Source organism: Macaca fascicularis, chromosome 1, assembly GCF_037993035.2.
Source record: "Macaca fascicularis isolate 582-1 chromosome 1, T2T-MFA8v1.1".
In the NCBI taxonomy this organism is placed as follows: Eukaryota; Metazoa; Chordata; class Mammalia; order Primates; family Cercopithecidae; genus Macaca; species Macaca fascicularis.
The window spans coordinates 42,400,642-42,416,745 of NC_088375.1; the positions used below are offsets into that span (position 1 = coordinate 42,400,642).

At 36.8% G+C, this 16,104-nt stretch overlaps 1 protein-coding gene across 1 annotated transcript in view; it reads right to left on the bottom strand.

The window, feature by feature from the left end:
• The window catches only part of NIBAN1 (niban apoptosis regulator 1), a 169,892-nt gene that overhangs the window by 60,878 nt on the left and 92,910 nt on the right, over positions 1-16,104 (bottom strand). The window lies entirely within an intron of this gene.

Consider the following 16,104-nt stretch of genomic DNA (forward strand, 5'->3'; position numbering starts at 1 on the left):
GGTCAGCTTCCTAGTCAATGCTCCATTTCTCACCAGGGTTTTCATAGTTTTTTTTTTTTTTTAAGATGAGATCTCACTGTGTTGCCCAGGCTGAAGTGCAGTGGCTATTCACAGGTGCAATCATTGTGCAGTACAGCGTTGAACTCCCGGGCTAAAGCGATCCTCCTGCCTCAGCTTCGAAAGCAGCTGGGACTACAGTGGTGTGCCACCATGCCTGGCCCTCTCACCAGGTGTTTGTTTCATTTTGTTAAAGTAATTATCTCCGTATTTATTTGAAATAGAAAATGAACACATTTTTTAGCAATAGCAAGCATCTGAAGTCCCAGGTGCAAATGAAGGTCTCGAAAGATCCTAAAATTTTGAGCTTCCATGGTAGAAGGCATACCTTCAGTTGCCTGATTTTATTTCTTGGTATTTTCCCTTTTGTTTTTCTGAAAATCCCATATCCCCATCTCAAACACAGAAAAGAAACAAATCTCCCTTTTATGGTCATATGAGAAACAGCAGCATTAATTGGAAAATATCAGAATATTGATAATTCCATAGCCAAGCTATCCCACAGTTTGCCCTTTCTTTTTTAATAACTTTTATTTTAAGTTCAGGTGTACACGTGCAGATTTGTTACATAGGTAAACTTGTGTCATGGGGGTTTGTTGTACAGATTATTTCATCACTCAGGTATTAAGCCCAATATCCGGTAGTTATGTTTCCTGATCCTCTCCCTCTTCCCACCCTCCAGCCTCCGGAGGCCCCCGTGTGTGTTGTTTCTCACCAGGTTTTATTAGTTTAACATGACATCCTCCTCAAAAGAGCTCTGAGAACCTCACGTGTAGCAGTTCTTTCTCTCCCTCCTTATTACCACATGATGTGGTAGGCATTACTAGTTGACCTGTCCAATGTTCTCTGCTCCATGAAGCTTTGAACACTAAAGTGATTCTCTTTTCCCATACTCTCAGTTCACCTTATCTTCCTCTGGAACTACTGACACCTTATTCTTAGAAGGACAACAAGAAGAAAGATAAGTTTATTTCTGGCAGACACAGAACTGACTTGAGGCTTCACCTCTGGCATTTTGGAAATGTTGTTTCTTCTAATACAATAAAAATGCAATGGTGTCTTCAGAAGATGCATGTAATAGATGCCACTTTGGGACTTTAACTGAGTTCAAACTAGTTTTTTTTTTTTAACATATTTTTGAGTTATAGATTCAATTTCTATTTTTAATTAAATAAAATTCATAGAAGCAAGCAACTGCCACTGCAACTTCAGACTCGAGATTGCCTACATTTACAACGGACACTTTCACCTTCTGGAGCAAAACAAAATATGTCTGATCCTTCCTCTATATGACACAAGATATTGGAAGATTTTTTTCCTCCCTTCAATCACTGTCAGGTTAAACATAACCCAGTTTTCTCAGTCAGATGACCTGGTTGCCAGACCTCTTACTATTCAAACACTGGACATACTCTAGTACATCTAGCAGTAAGCAGTAAGAGCAGAGATCTAGGTGTTACTTGGCTTAATAGCTTAAGTAGCTATTGTGACCTTAAATAGCTTTGTGGCCTGAAATATATTTCTTAATTTCCATGAACCTCAGTGTCATCTGAAAAGTGGAGATAAAAATTGTTCCTCCGTTGTATTGTCATAGGGATCGAAAGAGCATACATTAAACACCCAGTGTATTATCTGGCATTCAATAATTGGTTGCTAGTATTGTTACTTTCTAAAATCCCTCTTCAAATGTAGCAGGAGAAACTGAATATGTAATCCTTTAGTTGCCAGGCTCTTTAACACACAGCAATTAGGAGTTTGAGCTTTGGAGTTAAACATTCAGGATTGAATTCCGAGTCTACCACTCGGTAACTGCCTACCTCTAGGCAATTTCCTTTAGCTGTCTAAACCTTGGTTTCCTAAGGACAATAATGCTATTTAACCAAAAGGATTGTTGTCAGTCTTTGTACGGTGCTTGGCACATGGTAAGTGCCCAATAAATATTAGCAATGTGAGCCAGTATTTTATCATTATAATTGGCAATCACACTTCTGACAAACTATAATATACAAATCATTTCATTTTTATTTTCTTCCTCTAGGAGCTATATAACAGCCAATAAACATTTTATAGGTGCATTATTCTAGTCTGTGAACAAATGTGAATTACACATTTGAATAGGGTGAATTTAGAGGAAGCTATTATCTTCTCTGACATTATTCCAGTAATGGAAGCCACTTCATTGTGAGAGGAAGAGTCTGCAGAAGTGAAGAAATGTTGTTTGGGTTATTTTGTTAAGTCACTTCTTCAAAAATGATGGTAAGTGGTACAGTCACCAAGGTGACTGTAAAAAAATATGTAAAATGAAAATAGATACATTTAAAAAGTAATATTTTATTCATAAACTATACATCCAACAAAGGTCTAATATCCAGAACCTACAAGGAACTTAATTGAACAAGCAAAGAACAAATAATCCCATTAAAAATGGGCAAAAGACATGAATAGACAACTCTCAAAAGAAACATACAAGCGGCCAAAAAACATATTTTTAAAATGCTCAGCATCACTAATCATCAGAGAAATGCAAATCAAAATCACAATGAGATACCATCTCACACCAGTCAGAATGGCTATTATTAAAAAGTCAAAAAACAACAGATGCTGGTGAGGTACAGAGAAAAAGGAATGCTTATACACTGTAGATACGAATGTAAGTTAGTTCAGCCACTGTGGAAAGCAGTCTGGAATCAATCTTCATGCCCATCAACAGTAGGCTGGACAAAGAAAATGTGGTATATAAACACAATGGAATACTACACATCTATTAAAAAAAGAACAAAATCATGTCCTTTGTAGCAACATGGAGGAAGCTGAAGGCCATTATGAGCAAATTAACACAGGAGCAGAAAACCAAATACCTCATGTTCTCACTTATAAGTGGGAGTCACACATTGAGTACCGATGGACATATAGATGGCAACAATACACGGGACTATAGAGGTGGGGGAAGGGGACAGAGTTGCAAAACCTAACTATGGTATACTATGCTCAGTAGTTGTATAATGAGCTCATTCATACCCCAAACCTCAGCATCACACAATATACCAATTAAAAAATCTGCACATATACCCCCAAATCTAAAACAAGTTGGAAAAAAATAATTTTTAAACAAAAAGAAGGGATGCTTAATGGGTCACAGCCAGCAAAACAATAACTTAAATAATGACATCATGCAACATATTTCACTTTGCCTGGTCAGTCTCAGTCAGAAATCTAACTGCTAAGATTGATTGTCATTAATCATCCAAATACTAAGCCAAAAATACTGTTTTATGTAAAGGAAGGCTTAAACACAAATGAGAGTAGGCAATGAGGAGCATGAGAAAAAGTTGTAAAGCTGATGGAAAATGAAAAATAAACAAGTAACTGCACAGATAGTCAAAAAAGAAAGCAGAATCTTCCAAAGAAATTGCCTTTGCTGTTAACAAGGAAAACAGACCTTTCTCCTAAGCAATCTGGAATGCTTTATCAACTATTCTTATCATTTCCAGATGCTTTTTCAAATAATGACCTACTTCCCATGCTCCTTCATTCAGTTAAAAAAAAATGAGTATGTGCTTACTACACCCCTACACTCAGTGCTAACGGCTGAGATGCAATAGTAGATGGGCATAGGCCTGGCTTCTAGGAACTTCTAGTTTTAGGAGTCAGATAAATAAACAGTCAATGATGATATGATGTGACTAGAACTGTGATGTAAGTAAGGACAGGTACGAGAGAAGGAAGGACGGATGAATGGACAGATAGAAAGAAGAAAATCACTGGGGCTTTCATTTATCCTGAAAGATCAAGAAAGGTGTTCTAGTGGAAATGACATTTAACCTAAGGCCTTCAGAAAACCAAATTCAGGAGGCCAAAAGTGAGCTACTGGCTTAGGATTTAGTTCTAAGGGCTGAAAGATGCAAAGGGAATTGAAAATAGTGTTATAATTCTAGGATGTGTTCTTTGGAGGAAAGTTAAGAAGACACGAAATGTAGTTTTAAGATGATAATGTGTAACAATCCACTTAACCCAACTGTCAGCTCCCTATCAAAATATTTCAATTTCAAATCTGTTCCCTTCTCTTCAGTTATGAAATTCACATTTCCAGAGACATCTAAATTAGATCATAAGTTTCTTAGATTCCTGGCCTGGTAAAAATATATATGGTATGAAGAGAACAGTACTGTGTTCATTTAAAGCCACCAAATATGGAACTAGAAATCAGAAGAAAACCAGAGATGGCAAAATTTTAGACCAATGGCAACTCACTCATCTATGCTGGGGATTTCACTACCCTTTATCATGACCAAACCCAATCACAAATGTCAATCAGCCTATCTCAAAATTAGTGATACTTAGAAATTCACCTAGCAATTCTAGAAAGCTTTGGAGGCTTGCAAGGTATCTATGAAAGAAATAGTGGAAGTTTTGCACCTCTTTCACCTAATCAAAATCCAAAATTTCCTCCCCCTTCTGTTGTTATTCATTTATCAGCACACATGTGCATAAACCAATTCATTTTAAAGTCAAATACTAAATATGATGACTTACATCTGTACAAAAAATATGAAGTGCAGCACCTGTACTAATGTGGTGACATCAGCAAGGCCAAACAGGAAGCTGAGGTATAGCCCCCATCACACACAGACTCTCTCTCTCTCTCTCTCTCACACACACACACACACACACACCCCAAAAGTGTCTCAGCTATAATATTGCATTCACTTAACAAATAGCCTTATTGTGAAACTTTGTGGTTTGTGACTAGGGTCTACTGTGCCAGGAAAAATATCTCCATCTGTGCCTGTTAAGCTTCTTCTGACAAGAAGCACTAGAAAGATACAAATCACGTATGTTCTTAGCAAGAATGACTCATTACTGTTGGCATAAGGAGACTACAACTTTGTGGAAAGGCTTTTTGTTCTCAACTTGAAAATACCTAGTCTGATATCCTAAAGCCTGGAGAAGAAAAGAAGAAGGATATCTTCAACTATTATCCTCCTAACTAGGGATTTAAGAAGGAAAGGACAATGGCTAAGATGTGTGATAAGGTCACATCCTGCTTGACCCACTGTGTTTCCTGGAACAGAACCACTTGGGCTTGGGCCTGAGTTCACTTAAAGTGAGACGGAATGAAGCAAAATGATGTTCCTGATCTACTTTCCATTTTTTTAATTCCACTTATCCTGGAAAGTCAGAAGGAAATCATTCCCCAAACTCTACTCTATTAATTGAGTGTGATAACCTTACAAACTGAATTTTGTTTATAAGCAATGACTATGTTTTTGGTTTGTTTTGCCCCCAGCATCTAAGACAATGTTCTGGACACAGTAGACCCTTACCTTAATAGAGGCTCTTTTGTTCCAGCTTTTGTCTACCCTGTCACTTAAAGTGTCCCATGTCACACAACGGGACAGTGTGGCAGTCTAATAGTTTCTAGCGAAAGGTGGGGAAGGAAAAAAGAGCAAACGAAGAGAAGTCCCAGTTCCTTTCTTAGCTGGTGATTGCATGAGCCATGCCCTGATCTCCCACCAGAAAGGAACTTGGCAGGGAGGAGTTCTGTCTGGTGAGATGTGAAAGTGGGTGCTTTGCTTTCATTGCTCCTTCCTAACTTCCAACTTCCTTCTTTTTTACCTCCTTTTCTAAGCCTCTTAAAATAGAAATGTCCCACTAACACTCAGATGTTGTTGACTTGCAGTATGATTTGTGGTCTCTGAAAGAAAATGCTAGAAAAAAATTTTTTTAGGTCAGATCAGGACTCCCCCCACTCCCTCAGCAACAGCCAATATGGGAATCCAGTTAATATAAGAAAATGCTGAAAGGAGAAAAAATAAAGGCTAAGTACTTAAAACACAAAGAACTGGTAATAGATAAGTACCATGCATTTTCAACCCCACCCCTGCAACATATCCCACAAAATTATTCTCAGCTGTACATTTGCATAAACCAAGAAAATTCTAGCTTTGGAGAGCATTTATAGAGTACACAGTTTACCGCAGGAACACCCTTTTGGGTTAAGGCACAACGTCATGTTTAAAAGCAGAGAAAAGACTTAACTTCTGCATCTCAATTGTCACCTGAGTTTCAATTGATGTAGCAGCTCATGTCCCTCTCAAGTAGATATCAAGAAATTATCCACGTCAAGTTCAGTAGGAAGTGAGTATCCTCAAATCATCTCTTCCTGAATAAGGAATGAGATTAGATTTTTTAAAAAAATAACAGCTAGTCAAACACAGGGCACACAGTATGCGTTTAATAAGTACCTGCTGACTGAGAAGACACATGGTACAGTAGGTTACAGCATGGGCTTGAAGTCAGCCTGCCTGGCTTTAAAATTTTGTCCTGATCACCAGCTGTCTTACCAGCTGCCCCAGAACCCTCATCTATAAAAGGGGCATGATGATAATGAAAATAATAGTGCCTACCTCACAGGACTGCTGTGAGGATTAAATGAGTTAATACAGTGACTTTCTAAGTAGGGTCCCCAGGCCAGTAGTATCAGCATCAACACTACCTGAGAACATGTCAGAAACGCAAATTCTTAGGACCCACTCCAGGCCAGGGAATTCCAATGCATACTCAAGCAAGGGGAACAGACTAAACAACTTTTAGGCATATTGCTTTCCTCTGGGATTTTATGGTCATCTCTAAGGGAGATGTGGTAGATTGCCTCTCACTTGGACAGAGGAAGGGGACAGAAGTAGGAGAGAACAGAGGTATTTTATCTTACTAGTGGAGATCATCCACGCACACCTACACACGGTACAGCTTACCAGAGTGAGCTCTCACATAAAATTAGATCATACAGTATAAAAAGTGAAAGGGTCACACTGGAAATGCAAAACTCAGTAAAGAAAATGTATCTCAGTTGTGCTTGCTGTTAGATTCAGGATTATTTTCAAAAGGAAATCCTACGAAGAGTCCAGTTGTGGTCCTTTCACCAAAATATTATAAAGAGTTTAATTTTATCTTACAATTGCTAAGCACATTGTGGCCATTCACTACCTTTATTTGCATTCACTCCTTTTTTTTTTTTTTTTTTTTTTTTTTTTTTTGAGACAGAGTTTCACTCTGGCTCCATCTCGGCTCACAGCAACCTCCGCCTCCCAGGTTCAAGCAATTCTCCTGCCTCAGCCTCCTGAGTAGCTGGGATTACAGGTGTGCGCCCCCACACCAGGCTATTTTGTATTTTTAGTAGAGATGGGTTTTCACCATATTGGCCAGGCTAGTCTCAAACTCCTGACCTCAAATGACCCACCTGCCTCGGCCTCCCAAAGTGCTAGAGTTACAGGCGTGAGCTACCGTGCCCGGCCCACCATTCACCACTTTTAATTGTACTGTTGAATATCACTACAAACATTAAATTCATATTATAAAAATCATGAATCTTTACCAGTAATACAATTTAAGAAAAACAAAAATTAAGTTGCTGAAGCAAAATACCTTATGTTTAAGAGGAAGACCCTAGGCAACAACCATTCTCTAACTCTGAAGGGATGCTGTTTAAAATGTACATTTCTGGGCTCCTTTCCTCAGAGATTCTAATTCGTAGGTCTGGAATAATGCTAGGGAATCTAAAATTTTAAAAGTCTTTTCCCTTCTACTCTGATCCCACCCCAAGTCATTCAGAAGCAGTGGTTGATAGATTACAATATGCTAAAAGTCTTTGTCTTTAAATAACCTTAAATGAGTAAGATCTTCTGATTAAGCAAAGTTTTCAGAGCTGAGAGTTAATCCTTTAGACATAGGAAAGGTTTAAAGTGTTTTTGATAGAAAGCTTCCTAAAATGTATTCCACATTTCTCTATCATCTAACACAAAACATGTAGGATGTAGTTTACTCTTGATGACTGAGGTTTCTTTATTATTGTTACGACTGATATGTGCTATAGTTGCAGAGGGCATTCAACACAGAGTTGGCAGAAACCAGATCCCTAAAATGGCTCTGCAACTCTAAAACATTCTGAATGTCAGGTTTAGCTTTTGAGTCATTTCCCCCACGGTCAAGGTGGCAAATATACAGCCCAAGAAGGTGGCTTTTGAGTCATTTCCCACAAGGTCAAGGTGGCCAATGTGCAGCCTCAGAACCTCAAGGATAATGCAACAGAACTGCAAAATGAATGATTGCTCCAAAGATGGAAGCAGCCTTTGTAAAACTGCTTTAGTGGCAGTTAACTTGTCAACATCATACAATTTTTGTCAACACCATGCAAAATGGTGTTCAGCAGAATAGCACACTTTATACCGTAATCAACCCTCTTACTGAAGGAAAGATATAGTGGAGAAATTGCACTTTCAAAAGTTCTTTTGAATGCCTCAATGAACTGGCAACAATGTAAGGAACCAGTTATAGATTGAATTGTATACCCCCCAAATTCATATGTTGAAACCTTGATTTCCCCAAATCTTGGAAAGTGTCCTTGTTTGGAAATATGGTCATTGCATACGTAATTAGTTTAGATGAGATCATTCTAGAATAGGATAAGCCCCCAATCCAATATGACTGGTGTCCTTATAAAAGAGGAAAATGTGCTGGCCAGGTGCAGTGGCTCATGCCTGTAATCCCAGTACTTTGGGAGGCCAAGGCAGGCAAATCACCTGAGGTCAGGAGTTCAAGACTAGCCTGGCCAACATGGTGAAACCCCATCTCTACTACAAATACAAAAATTAGCCGAGCATGGTGGTGTGTGCCTATAATCCCAGCTGCTCGGGAGGCTGAGGCAGGAGAATCACTTGAACCTGGGAGGCGGAGGTTGCAGTGAGCTGAGATCACGTCATTACACTCCAGCCTGGGTGACAAGATCAAAACTCTATCTCAAAAAAAAAAAAAAAAAAAAAAAAAAGGAAAATGTGGACACAGACACACACATAGGGAAAATGCCATGTGAAGATGAAGGCATGGATCAGAGTGGTGCTTCTATAAGCCAAGGAGAGAAGCCTGGAACAGATCCTTTTCTCATTGCCCTCAGAAGGAACCAACCCTGCCATCATCTTGATTTTGAACTTTGAGACAATACATTTCTGGTGTTTAAGTCACTAAGTTTGAGGTGTTTTGTTACAACAGTCTTAGCAAATTAATACCAAACCCAAAAACATAAGGCAAGTCTTGAAGCTAGTTTCACTTTGAAGACACTGATAGAACCTAGAGACCTTAAGCCACCTTTTTCTAGCCTCCCAGGATGCTGAATACCAAAATCAAAGAACCAATGCATATAATGTGCCAAATTAAATTGCAGAAACCACCCACATACACACGGTCTGAGCCCATTCTAAGGAAAATTATCTGTCTCAAACCTAGGCATTCAGTGAAAGAGATAAATATTTCTCTTGAGAAATCATAATCAGAAGCATGTCCCCACAATATTTATGGTCTAAATGCACATTAGCTACATGGTCCAAATATCTGGTAGTGCCCTCAAGCATCTAGTAAGAGGAAACACAAATCCTCTCAGAGGAACTCACCTTCAACTGGCTTCAGTGAAATATGAGCTCATCATCAGAAATCACAAAACAAGCAAGTTAGTAAGGTACCGTGAGTAAGAGCCAGCACAAATAACAGATAGCAGAATACAACGCACAGAGATCTTGGATATTGAAATTAGCAAACACAGAATATAAAATGTATTGTTTGACATGTTTAAAAATATTTTTAAAAATTGGAAACACAAGTAAAAAGTAAGAGCTTATTTTAAATGACCAGATTAGAAAAAGAATGATTAATAGAAATGAAAAATTAAAAAATTAAGTTTTAAACTCAGTAGATAAGTTTAATAATGGGATTAAATAGAGATGAAGAGAGAAGTAGAGAACTGAATGACAGAGCATAGAAACTGTTCAGGAAAAACAAAAAGAGAGAGAGAAAAAACATAGAAAATATAAAATTAAAAGTTAAGAAATAGGCCGGGCATGATGACTCATGCCTGCAATGCCAGCATTTCGGGAGGCTGAGGCAGGTAGATCACTTGAGGTTAGGAGTTCGAGACAAGCCTGACCACCATGGTGAAACTCCATCTCTACTAAAAATACAAAAAATTAGCTGGGCGTGGTGGTGCACACCTGTAATCCGAGCCACTCGGGAGGCTGAGACAGCTTGAACCCAGGAGGTGGAGGTTGCAGTGAGTTGAGATTATGCTATTACACTACAGCTTGGGCAACAAAAGTGAAACTCTGTATCAAATAAATAAATTTAAAAAAAGGTTAAGAGGTGAGGAAGATAGAATATCTAATGTACATGTACTCAGAATTTCGAAAAGAGACAGAGAATAGAGGAAGAAATAATGGCTGAGAATTTTCCTAAGTTGATTCAACAATAACCCACAGATTCAGGAAGACCAACAAATTTCAAGCGGTATAAATAAATAGGAAATCTGTAGCTAAGACACATTCTTGTGAAACTGCAGAATGCCAAAGACAAAAAAAGATGTTTTTAGAAAAAAAGAGGAAAGAAAGAAATCAAATTACCTTCAAAGGAACAAGAGTTAAGCTGATAGCATATTTCTCAACTTCAGTAATGGAAGCCAGAAGATCATGAAACAAAATATTCAATGTGGTGATAGGAAAATACCTACTGCTCCAAAATTTCATATGCAGTGAAAATATCTTTTAAGAATATGAATGAGATAAAGACATTTTCAGATAAATGAAAACTGAGAAAAAGAGTAGAAACATTTTTGAACAAACTTAAAGACAATGCTACAAGATGTACTTCAGGCAAAAGGAAAATGTTTCCAGATCGACAATCTGAGATGCAAGAAAAAATGATGAGCAGAGAAAGCAGTGAGGGAGAACAGAACATGGCATCTCAGAATATACTGCATTGGCATATTGATTATTTTGAGCCAAAGGCAATTGAGAAACAACAGATGCAAGAAGAGCTCCCCACCCTTGTCCTTTTTGCTTAAAAGCAAGGCATACATTTTCCATGAGAAAGGTGCCCCCGTGGCACTAGGAAGAAGAGAATGTTCTTATCACCAGAGTTAAGGAGTCAATGCCAAGATGAACCTGCACAAATATACCTTACTAAAATAAACCTTATCTTCCACTAGACTGCCCAGAGTTCCCAGTCATTTTCCCACAATTTTGCACTCTTAGGAACTCAAATCCCTTCCCTTTGTTGAGCCACTTCTCCACAATTTATTACTTTTGTTAAAATGTTATATAAGCCCCCAAGTCTAATTGCTTCTTTGGGAATTTTCTTTTTTTCTCTTTCTGTGAAGTCCCTTTTGTCATGTAAAAAATGACATTAAATAAAATGTGTATGCTTTCCTCCTGTTAATCTGTCTTTTATCAGCTTAATTCACTGATTCCAGCAGAACCTAAGAGAGTATGGTAAAAGTTTTCCCTCCCATACAGTGGTAAAAATGCAGTAAATACTAAAACTGTATAAAACAGCAATAATAATATATCGATGGGTTAAAAATTGAAAAATATAATTAAAATTTAAGTCCACAACAGCCTATAAGTCGAGAGGGGTATTAAAGGAGCTAAAACATTCTAATATCTGTATTTTTTGAGAGAAAGTTAAGGATGTTGATTAATCTTTGGCTTTGATAAGTTAAGTTTCGCAAGTTAAAATTTTTAGGATACCCACTAACAAAATAAAAATAGAATACACAAAATAAAAATAGAATATAAAAAATAAAAATACAATATAAAATATATTGTGTTTATTATTATTGCTAATAATAAAGTTTTAATAATAATCAATCCAGAAGTCAAGAAAGTAGAAGAAAGGAAACAGAAAAGCTGAGATATGTAGAAAACACAAAATAAGACTGTAAATTTACAAACAAAAATATGAGTAATTATAATACATGTAAATAAACTGTTCATTTAACGATGATGATATATCCTTTAAATGATGTGTATGTATCATTTAAGTGATAAACATCTCTTAAATGATACACATCATTTAAAGACTGTCAGATGTTTTTATTAAATAGATATTTCATGCAAGCCTTAAAAGATGGTTGGTATAGTTATATAAATATCAGACAAAATAAACTTTAAGGCAAATAGCATTAATAGCAATAAAACATGCCATTTCATAAAGATAAGAATTTAGTTCACTAGGAAGATATAATTCTAAGCATGAATCTATCTAGTGACATTACATATATATGTGTATGTGTATGTGTGTTTATATATATACACATATATGGGTGTATATGTTTATATATACATACATAACTCAAAACATATAATTCAACAATAGAAATGCAAACAATAAAATCAATGAATCATCACAGTGGCAGATTTGAATGTACTTCTGTCAGTAACTGATAAATTTAGCATAGCAAAAAATCCACAGAGGTCTACAGAAAATAAATAAATAAATAAAAACAAAAGTAAGGATATAGATTTGAATGACACAATTGACACACCTAAGCTAATGGACATATAAGGCTATAGAATATATATTGTTTTCAAGGGCCCATGAGCTTTTATAAAAACTGACCATATACAGGGACTTAAAGCAAGGTGCAGCAAATTTTAAAGGATGATATCATACAAATCATATTTTCTGTCCACAGTGCAATGAAGCTAGAAATCAATAATTGACATATAATATATATTTGGAAATTAAGAAACACAATTCTAAGTAACTCATAAGTTAAAATTAATAATAGAAATCAGAAAATATTTAAATCCAAATGATCCTGCATATCCAAACTTGTAAGATTCAGCTAATGTAGACAGAAATTTATAGCATTTAAATGCTTGTATTAGAGCAGAAAAATGGCTGATGATTAATGAGTATATTAGTTTTCTAGTGCTGTAAAACAAATTACCCCTAAAATTAGTAGCTTGAAACAACAAATATTTATTATCTCTCATAGTTTTTATGGGTCAGGAATTCAAAAGTAGCTTGGCTGGATAGTTCTGGCTTGAGGTCTCTCATGAAGTTGCAGTCACATGTTGGCCAAAGCTGTAACCGTTTGAAGGTTTGACAGAATAGAAGCATCCACTTCCAAGGAAGTTTACTCACATGGTTGTCTTCTCTACATGGGCCTCTCCAGAGGGATGCTCATGTATTCTCCCATGACAACTAGGTTCTCCCAAGTAAGTGATCCGAGAGAAAGTCAGGCAGAAATGATTCTTTTTGATGACCTACTCTTTTTTTTTTTTTTTCTTTGAGATGGAGTCTCGTTCTGTTGCCCAGGCTGGAGTGCAGTGGTGTGATCTCGGCTCACTGCAAGCTCTGCCTCCTGGGTTCACGCCATTCTCCTGCCTCAGCCTCCCGAGTATCTGGGACTACAGACGCCCGCTGCCATGCCCAGCTAATTTTTTTATTATTATTATTTTTAGTAGAGACAGGGTTTCACTGTGTTAGCCAGGATAGTCTCGATCTCCCGACCTCGTGATCTGCCCTCCTCGGCCTCCCAAAGTGCTGAGATTACAGGGGTGAGCCACCGCACCTGGCCTGATGACCTATTCTTGAAAGTCATATACCATCACTTCTGCCACATGCTGTTCATAAGAAGTCACTATGTCTGGCCAACATTCAAGTGGAGGAAAATTTGACTCCATTTTTTCAAGGAAAGAATGTTAAAGAATTTGCAAGTGCTTTAAAATCATCACAATGAGCTAAGCATCTACCTGGAGAGATGAGAAAACAAAGCCAGCAAAATAAAGCCCAAGAAAATAGAAGAAAGACAATTTTAAAACATCAGAAATTAACATAATAGAAAACAAATATACAATAATCTCCCCAGTCCAAATCTGTGTTTTTTTAAGAAGTTGATAAGGCCGGGCATGGTGGCTCACACCTGTAATCCCAGCACTTTGGGAGGCCGAGGCGGGTGGATCACCTGAGGTCGGGAGTTTGAGACCAGCCTGACCAACATGGAGAAACCTCGTCTCTACTAAAAATACAAAATTAGCCGGACATGGTGGTGCATGCCTGTAATCCCAGCTACTCGGGAGGCTGAGGCAGGAAAATTGCTTGAGCCAAGGAGGCGGAGGTTGCAGTGTGCCCAGATAGGGCCACTGCAATCCAGCTGAGACTCTGTCTCAGAAAAAAGAAATAGAAAAACTGAATACTCCTATAACATTTTTAAAATTTAACTTAGTAGTTTAAGATCTTCTCACAAAAAACACCTAAGATGATTTTACAGGCACACTCTAGCAAATATTAAAACATGTAAATAATTCCAGTTTTACACAAACTATTTCAGATTATAGCAAAGGAAAAAAAAAAGATGCATCATTTTATGAAGCAAAAATAACCTTGATGCAAAAATCTGAAAATGCCACTGAAAAATAGGAAAATTACATGCCAAATACACTCATTAACACAGATGTAAACATTACTTTAGATATTAGCAAACCCAGTCAAGACTAAATACCTATAAACCAGCAACAAACAGAAAGTGTTCACAGCAGCACTGTTAATAATAAATAGTGGAAACAACCCAAATGTCTATCTAGAGTAAAACAGATATTAGAAATTACGGTATATTAATATAATAGAATATGTTTAGCTTTGAAAGTCAATAAATTGCAGTTACAAGCAATAACATGGATAAAGCACTGGAATATAATACTGAATAAAAAAAAGTCATGGGAGGAAACATGATAAAATTCCATATGGATAAAGTTAAAAACACACAAAATGATTAAGAATATGTGATAAAGCCATAAAGAAAAGCAAAACACAAAATCTCGTATGGAGCTTTCTCAAACGGAAAAGAAGGCGATAGGATCAGGGAATGACACAGAAGAAATTTCAGAGGTAACGATAACGTTCTTCATAGTTTATACATACTTTACAAACATTCTTCTATATCTACTCAATATTTAATTTTAAAAACTCAAAACAACTAATAGAGTAAATGATAGCTCCAAGCATGATTCCCTTCCATATCACGTTCTCTAAGCTTGTTCATGGTATGGGAAGAATGAATGTGGCTCACTGTTCAATAACAACAGATGAGAATTTTAACCAAACTCTCCCGGATATTTATATTTAAAAGAAATTCTGGGCTATATGCCAAATAGAGTCCTTTCATAATGTTGATTATCAAACCACATATTAAAACAGCCATTGCATTTACTATGTCATTTTAATAAGTATGTTTCAATTGTAATATATCCTGTCTATAAGTAAAAGAAGAAAAACAAACCCAAAACTTGAAAGCTATTCAGGCTTTGCCACATTCAACTATAATAATATCAAAAACTGTCCAGTGATTTTGGAATCTACCCAGTCTAAATAGCACGTACAAAAAAAAAATTTTTTTTTGCTTAAATGAACTTTAACTCTGCTTGTGTAATTTTTTTAAATTATTGTTCCAATTTGTCATCCTGAACTATCATAACCACACAATTTTTAGGCCTTCATACCAAATAACTATTTGGTTCATTGGAACTGAGGGAGATGGGGTGGAAGTCTGCGGCTGCACTGAAAGGGCACCATGTTTGATGGGCCAAAAGAAGTATTCAAATGTAATTCCTGGCAACACAGCTTTAGACAACAGTGAATCTAGGACTGTATAACCCATAGACTGCTGGGGAGAAACACTGAATGGCTAAGAGAGAGCAGTTCTGTTTATTCTAGTCTCTGATGGAAACCTGTTCTTCTAGTTCCAACTCTTAAACTGCTTTGAGAGCTTCAAGTAATTTAAGTAAATCCATAAGTATAAATAACACAGAGGCATATTTTAGATCTATTATTTTTAAAGTATTCCAACCCATGTCCTCATAAGCAGTGTAATCTTCCTTTACAAATTAGAGTTTTTACTTAAATTGCATGAAATCATACATGGTTTGCATTTTAAAGTACACTAAATGAACTAGGAGAGAAGCTATGCTATCAAATATTTTATCTTCAGAGCACTTCTAAACTAAAAGATATAGTCATGGTTAGCCCATGGACAAAATACCAAGTTAAACTCAGATCATACAATTTATGGAGAAGTCACATATACCCCAGGTCTCAGGTGATCTTAAGTGGATTTGCTTCACTCTGGATCATGCAAACATATCATGTAAAGAGTAGATTGATTTAATAGCAGCGCGTTTAAAATGCCCAAGAGATAAGTCTTTTAGAAAGTAACACTGAGAA